The following is a 9,452-nucleotide window of genomic DNA, read 5'->3' on the forward strand; positions in this document are numbered from 1 at the left end:
TTAAAAATACATGGGTGAAATGCTTCACTTCCCTGCTTCAAAAACTGGATTTTCAGGGCAGCAGAACCATCATCATCTAAGTGCTTGTTAAAAATGCAGAATCTTGGGCCCCATCCCAAATCTACTGAATCAAATTCTACATTTTAACAAGATACATACTAAAATTAGACATAGAGTTTTCATTTGTGAATCTTGTTTAACATGTGTAAATAAACTACTTCCTACAAAATGTACAAGTTTGAATTGCTAAAGTTAGGATGTGTTTTATTCATTTCTTTGCATAATTAATGTACAATTCTAACAGTGGTGATAGTTTTTAGGCAAATGACGTTTACTTGATTCTAAGCCATATTGATTTCTTCTTCATTCATGCTTAGTTGATTTTACTTAGATACATGAATTCAGAAATGAAATGCTATAGAAGACTGTATTTTAAGGATTTATTATATTAATGCATGTTTCTATCAGAAGCACTATGTAAGCTCATGTAATTCTTAACTGTATCTAATGTCGTTCCCATTTGCTCTATTGAGGTTAGAGATAAATTGATGACCTTCAGCCTTAGAGTAGATAAATTGATGACTTTCAGCCTTAGAGTAGATGAGCCAATTATCAGTTATTCCAATAGTTGTTTTATTTACCCCAGTATGCTTTCTAATAGCATCCATGGTAGTAGTGTCTATAACTTCAGAAAGATAATGTACTTATTTATACTATTCATGAACTATGTTGTTTGGTATATTATATATGTAATATTAACTAGATTTACTGATGGCCATTTTTATATCTGTTAAATAAGATTGTAAAATAAACAGAGTACACATGTGACTTATTGTTTTTCTGTTGGTGGGCTTGATATGGAAGGGAACAAAATTAAACCTACTTGAACCAGTTTTCTTAGGACAATAACCTTACAATTGTAGAGGGAGACTATGGTGCAAGAGTCACTCTTGTCACTCATACACTGTGGTATTACATGTTTTGCTTTGATTACCCTAGCCTCAAATCACCATGGAGTCTACCTTTCAAATTATTTCTGAAACATGACAAAACACTTTTAATGTTAAAAAGAGCAGTATCAAGAATATAAGAAAAGGTATTTAAAGAGAAATTACAGTTTGCAAAAAAGCATTTTGAGATAGAATTACTACATAATTTGCAAGATAATTGAGCTACTCAGTCATTGACTCATACACTCATCTCTTAGTAATTGTCCCTGCCTTCAGATCACAAGGTCAGGAGATTGAGATCATCCTGGCTAACACGGTGAAACCCCTTCTCCACTAAAAATACAAAAAATTAGCCGGGCGTGGTGGTGGCCGCCTGTAGTCCCAGCTACTCGGGAGGCCGAGGCAGGAGAATGGTGTGAACCTGGGAGGCAGAAGTTGCAGTGAGCCGAGATCGTGCCACTGCACTCCAGCCTGGGTGACAGAGCAAGATCAGCTGTAGTATCAACAACTTTATATACTATATGAGTAAAGAAGGGAAGGAAATCCAGGAATTGGGATAATTACATGAGTATTTTAACAAAAGGAAATATTTCATAAAAAATAAGAGTTGAATAAAATTATTTGACAAATATATATTGTTATGGCATGGAAATTTTTCAAAAATCTCTCCCAAGTAGTTCTGAATTTATCCAATGTCCCATTCATAGATAGTTGGTTTAGCAGTTAAGCACTGCAGGCAGAGCTTAAGCCCTAACAGCTTTCAGGGACTTCTGAAAATGAAGTTCTAGACAAAGAAAGATTGACTAATCAAAGCACATTCATGTTTATAAAATGCAATTTTATGTAGACTAATCAACTGCATCAGTATGCACATATTTAGAGATAAAGTGGATTTATTATAAATACGGATATATATATTTGATGTTATATGAAGGGAGGCATTTGATGTAATAGTGCAGGGATATTTCAAATATCTTACTATGGGGTCTGGTTCCATTTTCAGTCACAAGGGTTAAGTAACTTGCAAAATGAGTTTTTCATCATTTCCACTTCATTTAGAGTGAGATATCTATATTTCATATTTGGCATCCCCCTTTCCCCACATCTCAGGGCTTATCTGCTCATCTGGTTTTAATCTATGTTCAGATGTTCCTGAATTGATATGATACTTTTCTTAGAAGACAAGTTATATTAGGAAATGTTAACAAGAAACACTGTCCTAATTGTGTGATTGAAGCCATTTATGAAACCAGAGACACACTAAGACACTGTGAAGTTTCTATGAAGTCTTGCATGTTACCACCTCCACTACTTACAGGCTTGGGATAACTATGCTAGACATATCACATAACCCAGATATATTTTAATATGCTTTTCTAGGTAATTACTTTAGACCTATATTCTTGATTTTGTTATTCATCATCTCATCTTATAGGGTCAAATTGCTTGCTTTTTAACTCTTGTCTCATTTCCCCTGAATAATTCAATTGTTCAGAGGACAAAATGAAAGGCTAAGGCTAGTGAAGAGCTACATGACAGTTGTGTTGAATGAGACAAGCCCTAGTTAAACGAAGTAAAATCTTAGAATAATTAAAGATCTCTTCTCCACAATTCTTTAACTTTGCCCTCTGATCTCTCCCCATGTCTCCATTCCTCATGCCTACTTTGACAATGAAAACTCTGGAAATTCAATGTAATCCAAAGTTACAAACAAATCACATCTCTGCTCAAGTGTTTCACACTCCCTTGTTAATTATTCACCCTACTGCCACCATTAAATCTTCAATTCCCCTGACACTGTTAGAAAAGTGATCTGAGTAAGCACACAGATTTGTGACTAGCAACTCCCTAAACACTCTTACTAGTATGTGATTATTCATTGGATACCTCTCTATAATATGTGAATTAGCAAATAAACAGTCTAGATTAATAAACGGCTGCCCGCCTTCCTCATAATAGGTATCCAATAATGCTTATTGAATTTTGCTTTAGTCTATATTGGAAAGAAAGAAAACTTAATACAGTCACCTCTAAGGCAACTCAAATTTTTCATAAACTCACTGATTTTTTTCTATGCAAATCTGATCTAAGGGCCATACCTTAGACTGTCAATAATCAGAAGAGAACTAATGAAAATTCCACAGGTTTCCAGTCAGGAATTTAAATTCATGATGTAATAGAAACAGCATGCCCAGGAAGGAGCTACCACTCCCATTTCAGTTAAATTGGGCCCTTATGCCTCTTCCCAATCCATGGACCATAAGGGAAGCAGCTGGAAAAGGCAGGAGCAGATGGGGGTGTGGACTGAGTGCCAAGTCAATGCTTTTTCTTCATCAGGGAAAGGTTTTGCTTTGAAGCATGTGAATGTCAGCCAAGAGCTTTGTGGAAATCTTTGGCATAGACCTTGAGACCTATCAAGAGCTTCAGCTTCCAAAGAGTAACATGATCAACAACATATATTTTTCCAATTTCCATTTTAATGGCTTTGACTGTTCAGGGCTGATGAGATAATAGGTTATAAATTTTTAAAATCTCCCTTCTATTTCTTATCACATTTCCATTTCTGAAGAGAAGAGTTAGCAGGGTTGTCTTTCATCTCTCCCCCACTGTCTTTATAGTGTATAATGTTAATGAATATGTGAAGGAGGATGAGATGGTCTATTGTGAAGGGATACACAGTCTTACACAGAAAAAAATAGGAAAAAAAAAAAGAGATTCTTAAAGAAGTTGAACTTAGTAGAAATGCTGTAAGATAGTAGATTCTACTCACCTTCCTGCCCTAAAGTAGATACTCTTGGTTCTTCATAGTGATAAACATATTTTTGCCAGAACAACTGCATGAATGTGGGTGCTATTTAATGATAAGAAATATTGAGACGAGTTGACATTTTTTGAAGTAAAAAAAAAAATTCTTTTATAGAAATGCAAAATTTGAGATGTCTCCTAAGTAAGTGATGTGAGACTGAAAGCCAAGGAATGGGGTTTATACTGGAGATAAAAATTTTGATTTGTGAGCAGATTAATGGTGAATAGAGTTACAAGACTAGAAAACATATTTTTTTTTTCCTTGATAGAGATAGGGTATTGCTGTGTTTCACAGGCTAGAATGCAGAGGTACAATCATAGCTCACGGCAGCCTCAAACTCCTGGGCTCAAGTTATCCTCCCACCTCTATCTCCAGAGTAGCTGGGGCTTACAGGCATGTGCAATCATGCCTGGATAATTTTTTCTCTTTTTAAATTTATTGTAGAGACAGAGTTTCACCCAGGGTGAAACTTGCCCAAGGTGGTCTTGATCTTCCAGCCTCAAGCAATCCTCCAAACTTGGCCTCTCAAAGATCTGGGATTACATATGTGAACCACTACACTCTGCCTCAGAAAGTATCTTAATAACAATAATAACATCCATTGAGCTCTTACTAGGTCTCAAGTACATTTTAAAAATTTTTATTCACTTATTTCAAACAGCAACCCTAAGAAGTAGACATTCTTACTGTCTTCACTTTAAAAAAATTTAAAAATATGTTCAGAGGATTAAATATCTCTTCCAGGGTTACCTGCTATTAAGTAACCAAGCTTGAATCATCAAGCCTGCAGATCACATGCATTAAATCACTATATACCACTTTTCATGTGATAATGATTATAATAAATGTTCAACATCCTCAGAACAAGTTTTAGGGCACTTGAACATTTTGACACAAAAAACAAAAGAAAAATTCAATAAAGGATACTTAGAATAAGTGACTAATGAAATTGCAATAAATAAGGAAAATACAGGATTCTGGAAGTCAAGTAAAGGACACCTTTTAAGATGAATAAAGTGAGTAATTGTGTTAAATGATGCTGAGATTAAAATAAGACCTTAGCAGTGATGTATGGGTTTTATAAAACAGATTCTTTGGTTTACTTAAGACAATTTTAATTGGAGTGGTAGAAATGAAAGTGTTTCTAGAACAGAGTGAGAGGTAGTGGAAGGCGAGGAAGTAAAGTAAATGAGTATAATTGACTTTATGGAAAAGATTTATTTAAAGGTCACTCAGATGGTTTTGGTATTGTAGGATCAAGATACAATGTCAAATAAGGTTTTGTATATTATACAAAATATTATAGCATGTGTGTTAGGCCATTCTTGCATTGCTGTAAAGAATTACCTGAGACTGTTTAATTTATGAAGACAAGAGCTTTAATTGACTCACAGTTCTGCAGGCTTTCCAGGAAGCAGGGTGCCGATATCAAGTTGGCTTCTGGACAGGCCTCAGGAAGCTTACAATCATGGAAGAAGTAAAACGGGGTGCAGCCATGACACGTGGAAAAGTAGGAGCAGAGAGAGAGAGTGGAGGGGGGAGATGCCACACTTCGCAGCAACCAGATCTCATGAAAATACATTCAGCATCATGAGGACAGCACCAAGCCATGAGGAATCTATCCCCATGACACAAACACCCTCCACCAGGCCCCACCTCCAACATTTGGGATTACAATTCAATGTAAGATTTGGTGGGGACACACTATATCAGCATGTTTGAATGTTACTGGGAAAGATTCATAGGACAGGATGTACTCAATGAAGGTGGAGAATTCGGGGATAGTTGCAGGACTGATGTCACCAAGTAGACAATAGGGACATGATAACTGTACAAATGAAGTGATTAGAGTAATCATATTAGTGAATTGATTAGATCCTAGTCAGAGTAAGAGTGAGAAAAATCACAACATATGGCAAGAACTATAGAAAGAATGGTAGACTTGGATATGGAATGTTTTCTAAAATGTCATATTTTTACATTTTTTTCAGTGATATCAGAATCAACAACTTCAACAAATAAGAAAGAGGGTACAATGTAAATTATTTAAGAAGAAAGGAAAATTGTATAATATAGATCTCAGAGAAAGAGAAGGTAAGTTTTCTATGAGATGTGGTAAGGAGAATAAGATTTACCAGATTATCTTGTGATATATTTGACTGTGTGCCCACCCAAATCTCATCATGAATTGTAGCTCCTATAATCACCACATGTCATGATTATAGGAGGTATTATAGGACCTCGTGGGAGGTAACTAAATGGTGTGAATGGGTTTTTCCCATGCTGTTCTCATGATAGTGAAAAGTCTCACAAGATCTGATGGTTTTATAAAAGGCAGTTCCCCTGCAGACACTCTCTTGCCTGCTGCTATGTAAGAAGTGCCTTTGGTACTCTTTCACCTTCTGCCATGATTGTGAGGCCTCCCCAGCCACGTGGAACTGTAAGTCCATTAAAGCTCTTTTTCTTTATAAATTACCCAGTCTTGGGTATCTCTTCATAGCAATATGAAAGTTGACTAATACCTCTTGCCAATGCTGAAGGTTTATAATCATGGGTGTGAAGTCAGATCAATCACAATAGACATGTGATTTTCTTCAGCCATGACACTGTTAGGTGCAAGTAAGGAATATGCCAAGATGTTGATTTTAACAAACACTGGAATTAGCAGAATGAAAGTAGAGAGTTAGAAAACAGTTGAAGGTTTAGGTAGGAAGGTTTTAGTATTTTTCTATTTCTTGTGTAACTATTTACCACTAATTTTCCAGATTAAAACAAGGTCCACTAATTATTTCACAGGTCTATAAGTCAGAAGTCCAGAATTCTCAGAGAAGTACTCTACTTAGCATCTCATAAGGACAAAATAAAGTTTCTGTGTGTAAACTTATCTGGAAGTCCTGGAGGATCATTCAGTTTGGCAGTTTTCTATAGCTATAAAACTGAGGTTGTTATTTCCTTTCTGTTTGTCAGCCAGAGGTCATTCTCAACTTCTGAAGGCTATTTTCATTTCTTGGCTTGTGGTATCATCTATCTTCAAAACAAAAAAGGATGGGTTAAATCCTTATGTTTTAAATCTCTCTTAGTTTGCTGTCTCCAGCATGTCTTTAACTTCTTTTGCCATCAGCTGGGAAAAAGCTCTGATATTAAGAGCTTGTATGATTACATTGGACCCACTTAGATAATCTAGAATAATCTCCTTCTATAGGAAGCTTGAAAGATTTGTGACTGACCAGCAAAATGTAGGACTGGGAGAAACAGTAACACAAAACAAGCTTTATTGGTGGCACTTGGACAGGGTTGCATGGAGGTCTCCCTCACAGAGTGAGACCTTCTTGGGGCTTATGGCATGGGAATCAAGGGAACTCCTGGGAGACAGAGGGATCAGATAAAAGGCTTATATGTCTAGGTGATGTCCCTCAGTAGTATGGTGGAGAGACTTGGGTCAGAGAACTCAGAAAGGCCCCAGGGATTTGGAGCCTTATAACTGCAAGGCTCTCATTTATCGGCAATAGCTGTGGGGCAAGGTTGTGTTGGGTATACAAAGTAGGCTGGCTCTAAGTGACAAAAAGTTTGCTTGTTTTGTCTTTTTTTAAAAAAATGGATGTGTTAAAAAAAAAAAAAGTTGAATTTGATGCTGGCAGGCTTTTAAGCTAATGAGTCTCAGTATGCAGTGAGAAAATTACCAAATTAAAGACCAAATACACTATCTTTAGCTCATTTATAGCAGTCTATCATTGACCCTAGTTTGTTTTACAATCTAAATTATGTTACTTTGTAATGTTCGAGTTTGGAGCCGGTGATAAAGTGTCTTTAGGACTCAGAATCCTGTCAGGGAACCAACTAGGATTTTAAATATTATTTGCAGTGAACCTGCTCATTTAGTGATGGGAAAGCCAGGAGAATGGTATAGAAAAAAATCTTTTTTTTCTAGTTCTATCTGTTTAGTCAGCTCAGCAATATTATGGCCCTTTGGTGGTTATCTGTAAAGTTTGGTACCAACATGTATTAACAAGAGCGTAGGCAGCCAGTAAGTAATATAGGGTTAGGGTAACATGCCAGAACATGTGTAGTTGAGACTGGTATGTGTAGGAACTTACTTCTCAGGTAAGGAAAAAGCACAAAAACAGAGTAGGCATTAAACTCAGAGGTCATATGTGACTGGCAGTAAGAGACCTGATTGTTCATTGTGTATCAGCCAAATGATGATTTGTTTAGATTGAGCCATCCTTCACCTAAAAAATAAATCCCATTTGATCATAGTGTATGATGCTTTTCAAGTGCTGTTGAATTTTATTTGCTAGTATTTCATTGAGAAATTTTGCATTTGTATTCATCAGTTATACTATACTGTAATTGTATTTTTGTTTGTAATTCTTGGACTCTTTGTATTAGCTGGCACTATGTTCTATTTACCATTCACATCCTTATCAGAAGTTTAACTGGTTCCCACCAGGTGACACCTACCAGTAGCATATGAGATTTCCTGTTAATGTAGGAAATCCATTCCAATAATAGGAAAAGAGAGTTTCTGGGCTAACAATTATGATAGAAACATCTATTAGCAAAAGTGGGCCAATTTTAATAGGTAAGCAGGTAATTACACCTTCAATTAATCTTCCTCCCAAGACAGTCACCTCCCGGGTCATGGGGGAAGTAGGAGTGGAGGTATTGTTGCATTATTTATATAACACACTGTTTTAAAGTGAGATGAGATTTAAGGTGTGATAAAATGAAATTAAGGTTACAATTAGTAACTTTAATTATATTTGCAAAGTACCTTTTGCCATACAAGTTACCATAACCAGAAGAATAACAAGACAGGGTGACTTTCATGAGAAGCAACACACTCTACCATTAGAAGTGTTTGCAATCATGGGCGCAGCAGCTGATATTGACTGTGAAGCAAACAGGAACATGATTCGTTTATCCCATATGTCGTATATGCAATAAATAGTAAACTAATTTAATAATTACAAAATGTTAAGTTAAAATAATGTATTCATTTGTAATGTCTTGTATACGATATGTATGCCTAGTGATATAAGAAATTGTTTAAGTGTTAGTCCAATTAATATATTAAAAATTGAACTAATCAACACTATGTAGATAAGGCCAATGATGTTCAATCTTTCATAGCAGGCAGATGTTTAGAGGTACAGTCGTGATTCTTCATACCTATTTGGGTTGTCTCACACTTTTGTGTTGTATTTGTGTGTTAGTCCATTTTCACACTGCTGATTAAAACATACCTAAGACTGGGCAATTTACAAAAAAAAAAAAAAAAAAAAAAAGAGGTTTAATTGGACTCACAGTTTCACCTGGCTGGGGCCGTCTCACAATCATGAGAGAAGACAAGGAGGAGCAAGTCACATATTACGTGAATGGCAGCAGGCAAAGAGAGAGAACTTGTACAGGGGAACTCCTCTTTTTAAAACCATCAGATCGGCTGGGTGGATGGCTCACGTCTGTAATCCCAGCACTTTGGGAGGCTGAGGCGGGCGGATCATGAGGTTAGGAGATCCAGACCATCTTGCCTAGCACGGTGAAACCTCATCTCTACTGAAAATACAAAAACAATATTAGCTGGACGTGGTGGTGGGTACCTGTAGTCCCAGCTACTCAGGAGGCTGAGGTGGGAGAATGGCGTGCACCCGGGAGGTGGAACTTGCAGTGAGCCAAGATGGCACCGCTGCACTCCA

The sequence above is a fragment of the Rhinopithecus bieti genome, unplaced genomic scaffold (genome assembly GCF_001698545.2).
Source record: "Rhinopithecus bieti isolate Rb0 unplaced genomic scaffold, ASM169854v2 scaffold_74435, whole genome shotgun sequence".
In the NCBI taxonomy this organism is placed as follows: Eukaryota; Metazoa; Chordata; class Mammalia; order Primates; family Cercopithecidae; genus Rhinopithecus; species Rhinopithecus bieti.